The sequence below is a fragment of the Leucopleurus acutus genome (assembly GCF_964270905.1).
Source record: "Leucopleurus acutus genome assembly, contig: HAP1_SCAFFOLD_323, whole genome shotgun sequence".
Lineage (NCBI taxonomy): Eukaryota > Metazoa > Chordata > Mammalia > Artiodactyla > Delphinidae > Leucopleurus > Leucopleurus acutus.
The window spans coordinates 90494-108374 of NW_028139025.1; positions in this window are offsets into that span (position 1 = coordinate 90494).

A 17881-nucleotide genomic window follows, 5' to 3' on the forward strand; every position below is an offset into this window, starting at 1 on the left:
CTTCTGCAGAAAATAATGTCTCCACTTTCAATTCCCTGTCTATTTAAATCCAATTTGTAATTTATAAAGTTGTCCTCCTTAAGGGCTGCTGCTTCTGCCACAGTAATGTACTCTGGCCATTATTATACTCTTCCATCTTTCATGGAGGTCTCCATCCATAGGTTTTGTTTTCATAGCTTTTTTTGTTTTGGCGGTACGCGGGCCTCTCACTGTTGTGGCCTCGCCCAATGCGGAGCACAGGCTCCGTATGCGCAGGCTCAGCGGCCATGGCTCACGGGCCCAGCCGCTCCGCGGCATGTGGCATCTTCCCGGACTGGGGCACGAACCCGTGTCCCCTGCATCGGCAGGGGGACTTTCAACCACTGCGCCACCAGGGGAGCCCTATACTTATGATTTTATATTTACTTATTTACTTTTGTCTCCCCCCTCAGCTCAAGAGAGACTATATTCATCTGTGTTAATCACTGCTGTGTCTCCTGAACATGCCTATAAATCATACTGAACAATGGTGCCTGAAATTTGGTAAGGGATCAATCAATTTTCTTGGCTGGATGAAGAAATGTGTTCATAAATTAATGAACAGATCTTCGGGGCTTCTGACTTGAGGACTAATGGGAAGAGGATGGCAAATGGTTGGGACAGGGTACTGCAAGAAGTAGTATTTGGAGTACTCTGATAGCTATCCTAACAGATAAGATTGTGTTCATTTAAGTAGTTCTAATGAGAGAGCTGGGAACTAGGGACACACAGCATTAAGGTTTTTATAATGCATTCTGTAGAGTTCTTTTTAAGTCTGTACAAATATCATTGAAGATATATGCATACATATACACCTCTGTTACTTTACTTAGCGCTTTACGAGAGCCCCTCAAGGAAGGGGTAGTAGCAACTCTCAGTATCCTTCCTTTATGATGAGCTTAATTTATTCAAAGTTACATCATAATTTATTTGTAACTGTGAAACTAGACTTAGTTATTGAATAGACCCTCCCTAGAAACGTATGACATTAATAAAACCAAGAAAACTTTGTTCAGTTTCCAATGATAGACGCACTACAGACTCAAGTATGGGCCATCCAGTTTAATGAAGGGAAGAAGTGATTGAACAAATATAGAGCAAACAGAATATGAAGTTTTATCCTCCATTAACATTAGTAACGGATAGTGTGGGCTCCAATGCCTTCAAGATAGCTTGAGACCATCATCTCTGTGTCATGGGCAGGGGGATGTTCAGCCAGGATGTCTTTCACTGTCACTGAGAAAAATTTCCATAACATATAATGATACCTACTGAAACTGATATGGGGCATTCGGGTAATAAGGAATGCATTAGCATATTTTTCCGGAAGCCTTGACTACAAAATGAAGACAGTAGATTTGGACACTTTCAGCCATGAAGAAGTTGTTTGGATATTCATCTTTATGCCTAATGAAATAAGCTTATTTCATCTCTGCAGCTTCCCATATACCATTTTCCCACCTCTGTTTTATGTTTGGAAAGACTTTTAGAAATTGAAAGTCAAGTTAAAAAGTGAGTGACAACTTAAATGATATATGGAATATTTTGCTGACTTACAAGAGCATGCAGAATTAAATATGACCCAGTTCAAATGTTTATTTTAACGTGTATGTTGAGGTGGCGTTTTCAAGGTGCCAGAAAATGAGAATTCACCTTCCAGTGTGTGTTACCAGTTCTGTTCATTGCACAGAATCATCTTCATAAAACATAGTGTTTTCTATGTACCTGGTATATATCTCAATTAGTCTGAAGAATTTCTCAGATACCTCTTAATATGTAGTGCTCCAATTCCAATCTTGCCGTGTCCTGTACCAGTGACACAGCACACAGGAGTTTTATTTCTCTTTATTTCTCTGGGTTGTTCAGAACCCAATGAAAGAACAATGGAATGGGATCCAAGAGATCAGGGTTCTTGTCCCAGATTTACCATAAAATAATTGTGTCCTCTTGGGAAAATTATAGTCATTCTAGGTCCCTTTTCTTTACTTTGACAGAGCTGCACTAGATGACCCCAAATAATATAGCACTCTTTCAGTAGTCGCTTAGATGTTATTGGTATTCTGAAACAAATGAAGACAATGACACATGGAGCTGTGCAACATCTCTGTAACTCTGTTGTCTTAGAGTTGCCTCCATTTTACAGATGATAAGATGACTGTGCATAGAAGTAGATGTTTGGAACCAGCGGTTCCAAAGTAAGTGGAGGTAAACCGCAAATTTCCTTCCTTCCTGAAGCTCACTTAGCCAAAACATAGGCTTCTGAATATTAAGCTGTAAAGCATATTATCAGTACATTTTAAAAGAAGCTATTCTTCTAGGATTTCCAATTAATAGCAGGAGGTTTTGAAATTCTTAAAAGATCATCTAATTTTGTGAGATTTACAGTTCTATTTTCCTGTCAAGCAAGTTGTATTAGTGCCAGACAGTCATCTGAGCTTCTGGATGCTTCTCTGAACCTCTTGAAGTTTTCTTCTTGCTATCTGAAATTCATGCCAGATAAGCCTTTTTCTAGAGCGTATGTACAGACTTGTGTATTTTTATATAGGAAAGCGAGGCAGTGAGTCAAGTCGGGGGTTAAGCCCTCATTCTCAGAGTGGTATTGAGCTCCTGGTGAAATATAATCATCATTTCCTCAGAATCGAAAAGCAGTTATCTCAGGTGTATAATCCCATTAACTATTTATACATTTACGTATGATACATGGATTTATTGTACCTACGAGGTGTGTTCTCTTTGGGAAGTACAAAGCTCTTAGAGACATAGGTTGTTCATTTTTTGCTTTCCCACAAATACTGTGACCCTTTGAGCAGGAAGGTCTATATTTTACTAACGTCTAGAACCAGCAGTTAACACAGTGTCTAAGATGTAGTCAATAAATATGAAATAGATAAATGAACACATTTTTATGTAAGGGCCAGGACATGGACAAATAGAAATTTTTCATTTTCAGTCACAAAGCAACAACAGACATAAAAATGATACAGACAACAAGTGCTACGGTCATTCAAAGAAGGCATAGAATAGATAGAAGGATCTCCTCTATGGCACAGGGAACTATACTCAATATTTTGTAATAACATCTGTATGGGGCACCTGCTCCACACCAGGCCCTATGACAGGTGCTTACATACTTTCCCTCTCCCTCATCCTATGGGGAAAGTACCTCTGCTATAGATTGAACATTTGCCTCCCCCAAAATTCATATGTTGAAATCCTAACCCCCAAAGTGATGGTATCAGGAGGTGTGGCATTTGGGAGGTGATAAGGTCATGAGGGTAGAGCCCTCATGAACAAAATTAGTGCCCTCATAAAAGAGACCCCGCAGAGGTCCCTCGACCTTTCTGCCATGGGAGGTTACAGAGAAAACACGCCAACTGTGACCCAGGAAGAGGATACTCACCGGACTGTGAATCTGCTCGCACCCTGATCTTAGACTTCCAACCTCCAGAACTATGAGAAATAAATTTCTGTTGTTCATAAGTTACCCAGGCTCTGGTATTTTCTTATAGCAGCCCAAATGGATTACGATCACCTCTGTCCTTAGGTTTCAGACCCAGAAACTCAACTTTGTAGAGGTTACGAGAACCCTAAAGCCACTCAACCAGGCAGAGGCAGATTTGAAATTGAAGTCTCCAATTCCACATGTAAGTCTATCAGACCCTGTCTCCAGACATGATGTCATGAACAAGAGCTAATGCAACAAAGAGTTTACATGCAGCAAAACAATTAGCAAACAAAGTAAGAATATAGTAGACCGCCTGTTTTTGTCACCCAATAGTCATTCACCACTCTTCCAGTTGAACAGAAGCCATGCCCCGTGGGCACATTCAGCCCTGCTGTTTTCACTTCCCAGATTTGAGGGGTAGGAAATTATTATCCCTCCTGGCCATCAACACCCTGACCTCTACCACCCACCGGGCCAGCTTCAAGAACAGCTGGATCCACCTGTTCAAATGAAACAGGTCTGCTCTCTGTGGTGTTGGCTTCTAGTTCAAGCAGCTCTCCCCACATGATAGCAAAGCTGGCTCCCAGCAGTTGCAAGCATGAATCCTACCAGCCTAGCAGTCCCAACAGATACCTTTTAAGTATTTGTTCCCCAAAGCTCCAGTTAAAAGTCCTAGGCTGATTCCAATTTGACCTGCTCTGGACAAACATTTTCTTTACAACCAAGAAGGCTGCCAGACACAATACAGGATGCCCGCCTCGTTAAAGCTGAACTTCAGATAAACAGTAATTTTTTTAGTAGAAGTATGTTGCATGCAATGTTGAAGACACCCTAAAAAGTCGTGGTTTTCATCTGCGGTTCAGCTTTAACTGGGCGCCCCGTGTGGGCTTTGCCGGCTGTGGTGGGCGCCGCGCTGGGTCGGCGGGGACGGTGGGGGACTGTGGCCCGAGCCGGGTTGCACACCCAGCCCACAGCGTGCAGGGAGAGAGGGGCAGCCTCGTCTCCGCTGCAGGAGCTGAGACGGGGAGAAGGGGAGCGCCCCAAAAGGAAACCAGCTGCCCCTCCCAGGAGAGAGGAGATGGCTGTTCAGCAGCCAGAAACAGCAGAGGAGCCAGAGCACAGAAGCGGCGGCCTCTGAGGACGCGGCGCACATATTTCTGGTGGGGAGGGGCACGCGGGCCGGTCCGTCGGAAAGAGGGGAGCTCGCGCCAGCCCCTCCGCCTCCCGAGCCTGTGCGTTTCCCTAAAAGAGCAGCAGCTGTACAAACTGACGGTTCACAGTTGTGATAAATCGCCTTAGGAAAGCACTTCGATTAAAGTCACATCTAACTAGAGCACAAGAAGTCATCCCTGAACAAATCAATTGCGAGAGGGGCAGCTCTGGGCGCGCACCCACCCCGCTGCTGTTTTGCTTTCCCCGCAGGACGAGGGCCGCTCACTGGGTCGCGGGGACAGCGCGCTGTCTCAGCTGGGGAAGAGGCGCTTGCTCAGGACACATGCAAAACCCAAAGTGTGAAAGGAGGCCTTTATTCCATTCCTTTGGGGGATTTCTTAATGACGTAAAGCCCAACTTGGTTTCAGATCTGCCTGTCGTTTCCGTGACAGAACCTTCCGGGGGGGGGGGGTGTCCACCAGCAGCGGGGTGGCCAGGCGCCACAGGGCTGTGCTCTCCTTCCCAAGCCAGTTCATCTCCATCTGTAGCATTTTCAGAGAAACTCTCGGATAGGTTTTCTCCAACAGGTTCTTTTTCCTTCACTTTATAAAGTCATTCTCCTGCACAAAATGAACGGCCTGAAGACATCACTGAGCCTCTTTTTCTCCCAGGGTCAGGGCCAGCACGGCCCCCAGACCACAGGGGCGCAGGACCTCACAATGGGCTTCAGGCCTTCCCCTCCCCTCCCGCCCCTCCCACCCCGCCCTACCCCTCCCCTCTTCCCCTGCAGAAATCACATCCCTTTCTCCAGACTCCCCACTTCAGCTTGAGTTCCCGCAGATCTTTACCCTGCCAGTTAGTAATTCAGGACTAATTAGGTGATTGCTTTCATTTATGGTAGCAGTTGTGGGGGGGTGGATGAAATGGCTTTGCCCCTATTCTTGTTGGAAAAATAAATTACACCCACTGTCACTTGAGATCTTATTTTCCCCCCAATCAAGCAAATTAGCAGCGTGGTTCATTTTCCCAGCATTCACTCCTGAACAGATGGCAGTGCCCTGGAACGTGGCTTAGAGCTGTGTGGTCAGTGCAATTGTTTGGGGCTGTTTGTGCCGACAATGAGAGGAGACGCCTGTCTCCGGAAAGAAAAGTGGCCCTTGTCTTGCTTAGGCCAACGAGCTGCCCAGAGCGCTGCCCGCCTGGCTTCTGAGGAAGATGTACACCGCCATCTAGTGGATATGGGGGCTCACTGCAGTGTGCTCGTTCTCCCGCCTTTCCTTCTGGCCGGTAAGAACAAGCAATAATGCTTCTTGTAAGTTCCTAAAAATAGGGGAGGCCTTATATCACCAGGAGTGAAATGTTTGCCTCAATGTCTGTAATGAAAGTGCAACCCCATGCTTGCACAACGTCTGTCTTGTCAGTAGCCCTCTTTCATCCCGATGTTTAGGTCCAAGACAGGATCCTCATTGTCTGAGCAATGGGTATCTCTGTGAAGCTGGGTCGTTCTCCCCTGTCCCAAGTAGTGTGGGAGGAGACAGTCAGCACCTTCACAGACGCCTTCATCTCTGCAGCCTCGCCATCACTCCTCATCTCGCCCACAGCAAGCCCGATTCCAAAGTGCACAGGGTAGAGGCGTTCGAAAGTTGGCTTGTTCAACCAGGGGCATTGCCACTTCCCAGAGGGAACCAGAAACACACCCACTCCTAAGACTCTTTTCAGTCTTGGCGTTGAGCGGGTTCCCACTCTGTCCCCTGACTACACACAAGTCAGTGTCTTTTTCCTTTCCGCTCATTCTACCTACATGAAGAGCACGTTGATCTCCCCAGTTTTAACACAGGAACCATGATTTTCTTGGGTTTTGTGTATGGTGGGGGGAGAGAATGGGAGAGAGAGCAAGTCCATCCCAATATGGAAGGGCTTGGCGCCGTGGTTCTCCACCAGGGGCAATTTTGCACCCAGGAGACATTTGAAAGTGTCTTGGGACACTTTGGATGGTCACAGCTTACGCGAGGCTAAAAGTCCTTCCATCACAGGACAGGCCCACAGCAAAGAAGCATCCAACCCCACCCAGCAGTCGTGCTGAGGCTGAGAAAGCCTGGTTTAGGCTCGCAGATATCGCCCTCCAGCAAGCCGGTTGGAACACTGATTGTCCTCAAATGGCCCACACTGCAGAGGCTGTGGATAGATAATGCATCCTCTCCCAAGTCAGTACTGACCGCCGTTTTTCTTCTTTTAGACTCTTCCATTTTAAACATAATTTAGCTGTCTCTTTTTTTTCCCTCTGCTCTGCTGAGAAGAGAAAGGATTGGAAAGGGGGAGGGGAAGGTGACAGAAAAGGAGGATTAGAGGCCTGACCTGTTTCTCCTGGAGAAGCTGGGCACATTCCTCTCTCACACGTGCTTTGTGACCCAGCAGGGTACAACTAAAAGCACAATAATTTGCTTGTTATTCAAGTCAGGCATTAGTCCGGGTAATGGCGTGCTCGGTGTAGACATGGATTTCCTTGTTCGGAGCTAAGCACAGGACTAGCTGAATTCTCCATGGAGAAATCTTGATTTGTTCAGGTCTTTCATGTTTTCTACAGAGAAGGGATTATGTCTTCCTAAAGAGGGGCGTTGCTTAAAAAGCTACAAAGTGTAAGAAAAGGATTTAGGGCAGAGGGGCCTGTGGTTACGTAGCGGAGGGGTACAGGGAATTTCAGAGCCAAGGATTATTTAAAGCCATAGAGTTAAAAAAATAATTGTTTTAGGGACTTCCCTGGTGGTGCAGTGGTTAAGAATCTTCCTATCAGTGCAGGAAACACGGGTTCGAGCCCTGGTCCGGGAAGATCCCACATGCCGTGGAGCAACTAAGCCCCTGAGGATAGGTGCCAACTGGCACTCACCAGCCCGAGAGGTTTGTCTGCTCAGCCGCGGGGGCAGGCGGGGCTGCAAGCTGAGGATCGGGCTTTAGTCGGAGCGCAGGGAGAGGACTAGGGTTGGTGGCGTGAACATAGCCTGAAGGGGTTAGTGCACCACGGCCAGCCGGGGGGTGGGGGGGGTGTCGTCCGGGAAAAGATCTGGAGCTCCCGAAGAGGCAAGAGACTTTTACTTCCCTCTTTGTTTCCTGCTGCGCGAGGAGAGGGGATTAAGAGCGCTGCTTAAAGGAGCTCCAGAGACGGGCGCGAGTCGTGGCTAAAAGCGGGGACCCCAGAGACGGGCATGAGACGCTAAGGCTGCTGCTGCCGCCACCAAGAAGCCTGTGTGCGAGCACAGGTCACTATCCACACCCCGCCTCCGGGGAGCCTGTGCAGCCCGCCACTGCCAGGTTCCCGGGATCCAGGGACAACTTCCCCGGGAGAACGCATGGTGAGCCTCAGGCTGGTGCAAAGTCACGCCAGCCTCTGGCGCCACAGGCTCGCCCCGCACTCCGTGCCCCTCCCTCCCCCCGGCCTGAGAGAGCCAGAGCCCCCGAATCAGCGGCTTCTTTAACCCCATCTTGTCTGAGTGAAAAACAGACGCCCTCCAGCGACCTACACGCAGAGGCGGGGCCAAATCCAAAGCTGAGCCCCTGGGAGCTGTGAGAACAAAGAAGAGAAAGGGATATCTCTCCCAGCAGCCTCAGAAGCAGCGGATTAAAGCTCCACAATCAACTTGATGTACCCTGCATCTGTGGAATACATGAATAGACAACGAATCATCCCAAATTGAGGAGGTGGACTTTGAGAGCAAGATTTATCATTTTTTCCCCTTTACCTCTTTTTCTGAGCGTGTATGTGTATGCTTCTCTGTGAGATTTTGCCTGTATAGCTTTGCTTCCACCATTTGTCCTAGGGTTCTATCCGTCTGTTTTTTTAAAAAATTTTTTCCTTAATAATTATTTTTATTTTAATAACTTTATTTTATATTACTTTACCTTCTTTCTTTCTTTCTTTCTTTCTTTCTTTCTTTCTTTCTTTCTTTCTTTCTTTCTTTCTTTCTTTCTTTCCTTCCTTCCTTCCTTCTTTCCTTCCCTCATTTAGACAAAGAATCATCCCAAATTGAGGAAGTGGACTTTGAGAGCAAGATTTATCATTATTTCCCCTATTCCTCTTTTTGTGAGTTTCTAAGTGTATGCTTCTGTATGAGATTTTGTCTGTATAGCTTTGCTTCCACGATTTATCCAAAGGTTCTATCCGTTCGTTTTTTTCTTAATTTTTTTATAATAAGTATTTTTAATTTAATAACTTTATTTTACTTTATCTTCTTTCTTTCTTTCCTTTTTCTTCCTTCCCTCCTCCCTTCCTTCCTTCCTTCCTTCCTCCAACCGTCCCTCCCTCCCTCTGTCCTTTCTTTCTTTCTTTCCTTCTTTTCTTCTTTCTTCCTTCCTTAAATTAAATTCAATATAGATATTTAAATTTAAGGTAAAATTAAATTATAATTTGAAATTATATGTGGAGTTTTATTCCCTAAAGAATATTTTGGAAATTTCTACTCCTATTTTAACTTATATTTTCAGAGAAGGTATTTGGTCCAAATGAAGAATATCTTCAATTATTGTTCTTCTATTGCAAGCAAAAAAGGATTTATACTTCTTTTCATGAAATACCTTCTGTTTGACAACAGAAGGATAAATATTTTATATTTTTAGAAACAACAGTCAGGCTACTGATATTCTTAATGAGTTTTAATAAATCTGAATGCTTCTTATCATCTACTCTTTAGCTGGTACCTGAGGAGTTGTATACCTCCAGGAAGATATGTGCTCCAGACCCGTAAATATGCAGTTCACAGAGCCCACCACCAGAGGACAATAATGAAGTAAAATCTTGAAACCATGTAGTGAAAATAGTGGGAGTTTAAATAAAAGCAACATTTCACAGTATGCTTTTCTGACCAATGTTATATCTAATACCCTAATGGATTATATGTACATGGATTCTGAAAAGTCAGCAGCACACTTCACTGGTCAATTTCTATGATAAGGGGAACGGAATTTGAGTGTAGAAAAACAGTATACTTACATCTTAAAATTCCACCCCTACAGAATCTACTCACTATTGAAAACTGGTAAGAATAATAGCTTTCTGTGTCTCAGTGACCAGTTAACATTTTCAAGAGTAGAATTTATCTTCCTATGATGCTCAAATACACAGGAAAAATGCATATCTAGGACAATGAATAAACTCTATATGACATGAGAAAATAGTTATTCAAATGGAAAAAGTATAAGATCTACAAGGCACAGTTTTATATGCATTAGTGTGGATATATATACATAAAGAAGCTCTAAGAAACATAAAAATCACTTCCAGGAAGCAATTTTAGGTAGAAGAGAATTAACATGGATGAGGAAGAAAAGAGAGTTGGTTTTAAAATAGTTTCATTGACTTGTTTTTTTGTTTGTTTATTTATTTGTTTTATTTATTTGGTCTTTGGAATATAAGAAAACAGTGGCTTTCAGATCAGTATCCCAGTGGAACAAAGGGACCGAGGTCTATCCTGGAGCCCAGCCATTGTTTGACACTCTTGTAATAATACTGGTGAAATACAACCAAACCATTTGAACTATAAGCATCCTCTCTGACAATAAACTTAAGACACCAACATTATATATTAAAGAAAGTAAAGAGAGAATACTGTTTTCTTTAGAGAAAATACAGATCCTGGACCAAATCAATAATGTCAGCAAACCTCATGGGTATAAAATATTCTGCTGTCTATCATTTAGAACATGCCTCTAGAGGAGGGAAACTGGGTGATAATTTCCCCAGATTTTATATTTAATTCAAATATTTTAGATAAGAGGCATCTCTAGTAAAACATTGTATTATTGATTCTTTCCAATATGATAGCTCAGAGGAGTTCCTCTTTCTTTCTCAAATACATATGGGGAAATGGAGGTGGGTGTGGGTTATAGGAAGTATCTAAATAGAGCATAATAATCAACAGTTTGTTTTTTAAAAATAGAAATTTCTATTCAAATTGTTTCCAGAGACAGAAACACACAGAGACAATTCCATGTGACAACAGTGAAAGAGACCAGAGTGATGCAGCTGCAAATCAAAAAACTGCCAACACCAGTGACTGATGGCCACCACCAGAAGCTGGTTAAGACAAAGAAGGATCCTCCCCTTGAGGCGTCAGAAAGAACATGGCCCTCTCAACACTTTGAGTTTGAACTTCTGGCCTCTAGAGCTGTGATAAAATAAATTTCTGTTCTTTTAAGCTAACAAGTTTGTGGTATCTTGTTATGGTAGCCCTAGAGATGACAGTATTTGATTCCTGAGCTGGCAACTGTATTTTGACTATGTAATGACTATTCCAAGATAATCAACAGACACAAAGATAAAGGCAAAACTGAGACTAAGCCCAGTTCTTTTTATTCCCAGAATAATAAATGATTTTTTAATTAATTTAGATCTCTTTGTCTAACCCCTCTGCTTTTCAGAAGAGTATGTGGGACCAATCAAATATTAATATGTTATACTTTCACTTTAATTCATCTCAAATTATTTCTAATTCCCCTTATGAGTTCTTACTTGACCCATGAATTATTTAGGAATACATTCTTTAATTTCCATTTGTGATTTTCAACAAATTTCTTTCTGTTAACGGTTGCTTATTGCATTCTGTTGTCATCTGAGAGCACTCTCTGTATTGTTTATGTCCTTTAAAATGTACTGAAATTTGTTTTATGGCCTAGCATATAGTATATCCATGTGCATTTGAAAAGAATGTATATTCTGATGCTGTTGGGTGGAATGTTTTATAGATGGCTGTTACGTCTACTTGATTGATAATGCTGTTCAAGGTTTTTATTTTCTTGTTGATTTTCTGTCTGTTCTGCTATTGAAAGAAGGGTATTAAAGTATCCAACTATTATTGTAGAACTGTCTGTTTCTCTTTTCTGTTGTGCCGATTTTGCCTCATTGTATTTTGAAGTCCTGTTGTTAGGTGCATATAAGTTTATAATTATTATGCATTCTAGATGGAATAATCATTTTATCATTTTAAAATGTCTTTGTCGCTAGTAAAAATTTTCGTCTTAAAATGTAATTTTTTTCTGATATTTTCTTAGCCACTTGTTGTTTTGTTTTGTTTTTACTGTTATGGTATATCTATTCCAACCCTTTTACACTTCACCTATATATTTTCTTTTTTTTTTTTTTTTTGGTAACATCTTTATTGGGGTATAATTGCTTTACAAAGGTGTGTTAGTTTCTGTTTTATAACAAAGTGAATCAGTTACACACATACATATGTTCCCATATCTCTTCCCGCTTGCGTCTCCCTCCCTCCCACCCTCCCTATCCCACCCCTCCAGGCGGTCACAAAGCACCGAGCTGATATCCCCTGTGCTATGCGGCTGCTTCCCACTAGCTATCTACCTTACGTTTGTTAGTGTATATATGTCTATGCCTCTCTCCCGCTTTGTCACAAATCACCCTTCCCCCTCCCCATATCCTCAAGTCCGTTCTCCAGTAGGTCTGTGTCTTTATTCCTGTCTTACCCCTAGGTTCTTCATGACATTTCTTTTTCTTAAATTCCATATATATGTGTTAGCATACGGTATTTGTCTTTCTCTTTCTGACTTACTTCACTCTGTATGACAGGCTCTAGGTCTATCCACCTCATTACAAATAGCTCAATTTCGTTTCTTTTTATGGCTGAGTAATATTCCATTGTATATATGTGCCACATCTTCTTTATCCATTCATCCGATGACGGGCACTTAGGTTGTTTCCATCTCCGGGCTATTGTAAATAGAGCTGCAATGAACATTTTGGTACATGACTCTTTTTGAATTTTGGTTTTCTCAGGGTATATGCCCAGTAGTGGGATTGCTGGGTCATATGGTAGTTCTATTTGTAGTTTTTTAAGGAACCTCCATACTGTTCTCCATAGTGGCTGAACCAATTCACATTCCCACCAGCAGTGCAAGAGTGTTCCCTTTTCTCCACACCCTCTCCAGCATTTATTGTTTCTGGATTTTTGATGATGGCCATTCTGACTGGTGTGAGATGATATCTCATTGTAGTTTTGATTTGCATTTCTCTAATGATTAATGATGTTGAGCATTCTTTCATGTGTTTGTTGGCAGTCTGTATATTTTCTTTGGAGAAATGTCTATTTAGGTCTTCTGCCCATTTTTGGATTGGCTTGTTTTCTTTTTTTGTTATTGAGCTGCATGAGCTGCTTGTAAATTTTGGAAATTAATCCTTTGTCAGTTGCTTCATTTGCAAGTATTTTCTCCCATTCTGAGGGTTGTCTTTTGGTCTTGTTTATGGTTTCCTTTGCTGTGCAAAAGCTTTGAAGTTTCATTAGGTCCCATTTGTTTATTTTTGTTTTTATTTCCATTTCTCTAGGAGGTGGATCAAAAAGGATCTTGCTGTGATTTATGTCATAGAGTGTTCTGCCTATGTTTTCCTCTAAGAGTTTCATAGTTTCTGGGCTTACACATAGGTCTTTAATCCATTTTGAGCTTATTTTTGTGTATGGTGTTAGGGAGTGATCTAATCTCATACTTCTACATGCACCTGTCCAGTTTTCCCAGCACCACTTACTGAAAAGGCTGTCCTTTCTCCACTGTACATTCCTGCCTCCTTTATCAAAGATAAGGTGACCATATGTGCGTGTGTTTATCTCTGGGCTTTCTATCCTGTTCCATTCATCTATCTTTCTGTTTTTGTGCCAGTACCATACTGTCTTGATTACTGTAGCTGTGTTGTATAGTCTGAAGTCAGGGAGCCTGATTCCTCCAGCTCCGTGTTTCGTTCTCAAGATTGCTTTGGGTATTCGGGGTCTTTTGTGTTTCCATACAAATTGTGAAATTTTTTGTTCTAGTTCTGTGAAAAATGCCAGTGGTAGTTTGATAGGGATTGCAGTGAATCAGTAGATTGCTTTGGGTAGTAGAATCATTTTCACAATGTTGATTCTTCCAATCCGAGAACATGGTCTATCTCTCCATCTATTTGTATCATCTCTAATTTCTTTCATCAGTGTCTTATAATTTTCTGCATACAGGTCTTTTGTCTCCTTAGGTAGGTTTATTCCTAGATATTTTTTCTTTTTGTTGCAATGGTAAATGGGAGTGTTTTCTTGATTTCACTTTCAGATTTTTCATCATTAGTATATAGGAATGCCAGAGATTTCTGTGCATTAATTTTGTATCCTGCCACTTTACCAGATTCATTGATTAGCTCTAGTAGTTTTCTGGTAGCATCTTTAGGATTCTCTATGTATAGGATCATGTCCTCTGCAAACAGTGACAGCTTTACTTCTTCTTTTCCGATTTGGATTCCTTTTATTTCCTTTTCTTCTCTGATTGCTGTGGTTAAAACTTCCAAAAGTATATTGAGGAAGAGTGGTGACAGTGCGCAACCTTGTCTTGTTCCTGATCTTAGTGGAAACGGTTTCAATTTTTCACCATTGAGGATGATGTTTGCTGTGGGTTTGTCATATATGGCCTTTATTATGTTGAGGAAAGTTCCCTGTATGCCTACTTTCTGCAGGGTTTTTATCATAAATGGGTGTTGAATTTTGTCAAAAGCTTTCTCTGCATGTATTGAAATGATCATATGGTTTTTCTCCTTCAATTTGTTATTATGGTTTATCACATTGATAGATTTGTGTATATTGAAGAATCCTTGCATTCCTGGAATAAACCCCTCTTGATCATGGTGTATGATCCTTTGAATGTGTTGTCGGATTGTGTTTGCTAGTATTTTGTTGAGGATTTTTGCATCTATGATCATCAGTGATATTGGCCTGTAGTTTTCTTTCTTTGTGACATCATTGTCTGGTATTGGAATCAAGGTGATGGTGGCCTCGTAGAATGAATTTGGGAGTGTTCCTCCCTCTGCTATATTTTGGAAGAGTTTGAGAAGGATAGGTGTTAGCTCTTCTCTAAATGTTTGATAGAATTCGCCTGTGAAGCCATCTGGTCCTGGGCTTTGGTTTGTTGGAAGACTGTTAATCACAGTTTCAATTTCAGTGCTTGTGATTGGTCTGTTCATATTTTCTATTTCTTCCTGATTCACTCTTGGCAGGTTGTGCATTTCTAAGAATTTGTCCATGTCTTCCGGGTTGTCCATTTTATTGGCATAGAGTTGCTTGTAGTAATCTCTCATGATCTTTTGTACTGCTGCAGTGTCAGTTGTTACTTCTCCTTTTTCATTTCTAATTCTATTGATTTGAGTCTTCTCCCTTTTTTTCTTGATGAGTCTGGCTAATGGTTTATCAATTTTGTTTATCGTCTCAAAGGACCAGCTTTTAGTTTTATTGATCTTTGCTATCATTTCCTTCATTTCTTTATCATTTATTTCTGATCTGATTTTTATGATTTCTTTCCTTCTGCTAACTTTGGGGTGTTTTTTGTCCTTCTTTCTCTAATTGCATTAGGTGCAAGGTTAGGTTGTTTATTCGAGATGTTTCCTGTTTCTTAAGGTAGGATTCTATTGCTATAAACTTCCCTCTCCCTCTTAAAACTGCTTTTGCTGCATCCCATAGGTTTTAGATCACAGTGTCTCCATTGTCATTTGTTTCCGGTATTTTTTGATTTCCTCTTTGATTTCTTCAGTGATCACTTCGTTATTAATTAGTGTATTGTTTAGCCTCCATGTGCTTGTATTTTTTACAGATCTTTTCCTGTAATTGATATCTATTCTCGTAGCGTTGTGGTCAGAAAAGATACTTGATACAATTTCAATTTCCTTAAATTTACCTAGGCTTGATTTGTGACCCAAGATATGATCTATCCTGGAGAATGTTCCATGAGCACTTGAGAAAAATGTGTATTCTGTTGTTTTGGATGGAATGTCCTATAAATATCAATTCAGTCCATCTTGTTTAATGTATCATTTAAAGCTTGTGTTTCCTTATTTATTTTCATTTTGGATGATCTGTCCATTAGTGAAACTGGGGTGTTGAAGTCCCCTACTATCAATGTGTTACTGTCGATTTCCCCTTTTATGGCTGTTAGTATTTGCCTTATGTATTGAGGTGCTCCTATGTTGGGTGCATAAATATTTACAATTGTTATATCTTCTTCTTGGATCGATCCCTTGATCATTATGTAGTGTCCTTCTTTGTCTCTTCTAATAGTCTTTATTTTAAAGTCTATTTTGTCTGATATGACAATTGCTACTCCAGCTTTTTTTGGATTTCCATTTGCATGGAATATCTTTTTTCATCCGTTCACTTTCAGTCTGTGTGAGTCTCTAGGTCTGAAGCGGGTCTCTTTTAGACAGCGTATATATGGGTCTTATTTTTGTATCCATTCATTCAGTCTGTGTCTTTTGGTTGGAGGATTTAATCCATTTACATTTAAGGTAGTTATCGATATGTATGTTCCTATTCCCATTTACTTAATTGTTTTGCGTTGGGTATTATAGGTCTTTTCCTTCTCTTGTGTTTCTTGCCTAGAGAAGTTCCTTTAGCATTTGTTGTAAAGCTGGTTTGGTAGTGCTGAACTCTCTCAGCTTTTGCTTGTCTGTAAATGTTTTCATTTCTCCATCAAACCTGAATGAGATCCTTGCAGGGTAGAGTAATCTTGGTTGCAGGTTTTTCTCCTTCATCATTTTAAATATGTCCTGCCAGTCCCTTCTGGCTTGCAGAGTTTCTGCTGAAAGATCAGCTGTTAACCTTATTGGGATTCCCTTGTATGTTATTTTTGCTTTTCCCTTGCTGCTTTCAACAATTTTTCTTTATATTTAATTTTTGGCAGTTTGATTAATACGTGTCTTGGCGTATTTCTCCTTGGATTTATCCTGTATGAGACTCTCTGTGCTTCCTAGAGTTGATTAACTATTTCCTTTCCCACATTAGGGAAGTTTTCAACTATAATCTCTTCAAATACTTTCTCAGTCCCTTTCTTTTTCTCTTCTACTTCTGGAACCCCTATAATTCGAATGTTAGTGAATTTAATGTTGTCCCAGAGGTCTCTGAGACTGTCCTAAGTTATTTTCATTGTTTTTTCTTTATTCTGCTCTGTAGTAGTTATTTCCACTACTTTATCTTCCAGGTCACTTATGCATTCTTTTGCCTCAGTTATTCTGCTATTCATCCATTCTAGAGTTTTTTTTTTTTTTTTTTTTGCAGTACGTGGGCCTCTCACTGTTGTGACCTCTCCCATTGTGGAGCACAGGCACCGAATGCGCAGGCTCAGTGGCCATGCCTCACAGGACCAGCCACTCCACGGCATGTGGGATCTACCCAGACCGGGGCACGAACCCGTGTCCCCTGCATTGGCAGGTGGACTCTCAACCACTGCGCCAACAGGGAAGTCCCATTTTTTCCTTTTGTGTTCAACCACAGTTGTCTTTTTCACTTTTAAAAGTTGCCAAAGGGCTTCCGGGAATATGGTGGAATGGGAAGATGGGGAGATCACCTTCCTCCCCACAGATACACCAGAAATACATCTACACGTGGAACAACTCCTACAGAACACCTACTGAACGCTGGCAGAAGACCTCAGACCTCCCAAAAGGCAAGAAACCCCCCACGTACCTGGGTATGGCACAAGAAAAAAGAATAAACAGAGACAAAAGGATAGGAACGGGACCTGCACCAGTGGGAGGGAGCTGTGAAGGAGGAAAGGTTTCCACACACTAGGAAGCCCCTTCGAGGGCAGAGACTGTGGGTGGCGGAGGGGGAAACCTTCGGAGCCACGGAGGAGAGCACAGCAACAGGGGTGCGGGGGGCAAAGTGGAGAGATTCCTGCACAGAAGATAGGTGCCGCCTGGCACTAACCAGCCCGAGAGGTTTGTCTTCTCCTCCGCCGGGGTGGGTGGGGCTGGGAGCTGAGGCTCGGGCTTTGGTCGGAGCGCAGGGAGAGGACTGGGTTTGGCTGCGTGAACACAGCCTGCAGGGATTTAGTGTGCCACGGCTGGCCTGAGGGAGTCTGGGGAAAAGTCTGGAGCTGCCGAAGAGGCAAGAGACTTTTACTTCCCTCTTTGTTTCCTGGTGCGGGGATTAAGAGCACTGCTTAAAGGAGCTCCAGAGACGGGCGCGAGCCGCGGATGAAAGCGCGGAACCCAGAGACGGGCATGAGACGCTAAGGCTGTTGCTGCCGCCACCAAGAAGCCTGTGTGTGAGCACAGGTCACTATCCACACCCCTCTTCCGGGGAGCCTGTGCAGCCCACCACTGCCAGGTTCCCGGGATCCAGGGACAACTTCCCGGGAGAACGCACGGCGCGCCTCAGGCTAGTGCAACGTCACGTCGGCCTGTGGCATCACAGGCTCGCCCTGCCCTCGGTGCCCCTCCCTCCCCCCAGCCTGAGAGAGCCAGAGCCCCCGAATCAGTTC